Source organism: Salmo salar, chromosome 04, assembly GCF_965601325.2.
Source record: "Salmo salar chromosome 04, fSalSal1, whole genome shotgun sequence".
Classification (NCBI taxonomy): Eukaryota; Metazoa; Chordata; class Actinopteri; order Salmoniformes; family Salmonidae; genus Salmo; species Salmo salar.
Genome location: NC_138294.1, coordinates 72,438,078 through 72,440,025, shown reverse-complemented (window position 1 = coordinate 72,440,025; position 1,948 = coordinate 72,438,078). Strand labels below are relative to the sequence as shown.

The window sequence follows — 1,948 nt, the reverse complement described above, 5'->3', positions numbered from 1 at the left end:
ATTATTTATGAAAGCGACCAAAGGGGAAGATCAGATCATTATGCACTGATGGTTCATGTAGCTAACATTCAGAACATCACATAGCTGCAGGGGCTTGGATTATCAGGGGTATTGTTTTAGTTTGTGTGTTGTGGTCCTCGAAACAATATACAGGCTCATTGTCCTGTATTGGGTAAGCCTTTATATGATAAGCACCCCATAAGGACAACATAAAACCTCTATAAGCAATGCAAATGCCTTCACAAGCAGCAAACTAAGAATTTGAAACAATTTGAAACATATAGCTGTTTCACATTTACTGAGAGAAACATATCTTGCCATAGGGAAGTATTGATTCCCCCAGCAGCCTGAAGAGTGAGACAGGATGCATCCCAAATGGCACCCTAATCTCTATATAGTGCATAATTTTGACTAGAGCTTTATGGGCCCTGTCAAAAGTAATGCACTATAAAGGGAATAGGGTGCCTTTTGGGATGCACCCACAGTCTCCACAGACGTTCCTGCAGGATCAGATGACAGTCAATAATATAGAGAACCAGGTTACATGTGAAATCATATCTAAAGGAATCAATATTTCTTCCATCCTCAGCAATACCTAAGCCCTTTTCCAAAAAACATCTGTTCTTTTTTAGATTGTCCTTCTGTCTATTGCAGGTGGGGTGGGGGGTGGGGGGGGACGAGCCTATGAAATCAAGTTGACGTTTTACCCAAATGTAATTTTATTTTCTCACAGTTCCGACAGATTTATTGCTATTCTCTGCACAAAACCAGCTCTCTAGGCTTCAGTATAACTGATTTTGTACATATTATGCTTAGGATGCTACCGTCTAGGTAGGAGGCCTATAGTCACTTGGGGTGAGTTACACCAACATGGATTAACTGTTAAAGGTAATGATATTACATCTTGTTGCACTAAACTTTAGAGACCCGTTTACCAGACACAGATTAAGTCTACCCACATAAAAAATACTACAGTTTACTATAGAATCGCAGTGATAGCTGTGCCACTAGAGATCCTAGTTCTAGTCCAGGCTCTGTCGCACCCGGCCGCGACCGGGAGACCCATGGGGCGGCGCACAATTGGCCCAGCGTCGTCCGTGTTAGGGGAGGGTTTGGCCGGCAGGGATGTTCTTGTCCCATCGCGCTCTAGCGACTCCTGTGGCGGGCTGAGCGCAATGCACGCTGACACGTTTGCCAGGTGTATGGTGTTTCTTCTGACACATTGGTGCGGCTGGTTTCCGGGTTAAGCGGAAGCCAGTATTATCACCCAAAAAACACTGTAGTAAATACTACAGAAATATCTCTTTTACCTGTTTTTTACTATACTAAATTCTACGGTATTAAATTTGCACATACCCTGCCCATTCCCCTCCCCCATATTCAAAGTTGTGCCACCCTTAAGTGAGAAACCTACATGACAAGTATAGACCATATATTATGTTCCCTACATGTTATAGAAAAGAGCAGAAGCGCTGAAATATCCGTTCAGAACCCAGTCCTACCTACCTACAACTTATGTAAAGTTGGCTCTTTTAGAATTTCTCCAGTAGGTTTCCTCAAGGAGAACCCCCCCCCCCACTTACATACTACTCATTTATACTATAGTGAACTGTAAATACTGCCGTATACTACAGTATCACTGCTATTCGCCTTTTCGAAATGCCTACTAGGCCCTCCCCCGCCCTCCCTTCGGCAAATCAGATAACGACTCAATTTTGCTCCTCCCTTCCTATAGGCAGAAACTCAAACAGGAACTACCCGTGCTAAGGTCTATTCAACGCTGGTCTGACCAATCAGAATCCATCCATCAAGATTGTTTTGATCACACGGACTGGGATATGTTCCGGGTAGCCTCTGAGAATAACATTGACACTTACACGAACACGGTGACGGAGTTCATCAGGAAGTGTATAGGGGATGTTGGTCCCACGGTGACTATTAAAACCTA

General features: G+C 43.6%; 1 non-coding gene across 1 annotated transcript; it reads left to right on the top strand.

The window, feature by feature from the left end:
• Window positions 1-1,518: 1,518 nt before the first annotated feature.
• On the top strand, window positions 1,519-1,571 carry LOC123742634 (U7 small nuclear RNA). The gene has a single exon (XR_006769784.1). It is a non-coding gene; the product is annotated as a U7 small nuclear RNA (small nuclear RNA).
• The last annotated feature ends 377 nt before the right edge of the window (window positions 1,572-1,948 follow it).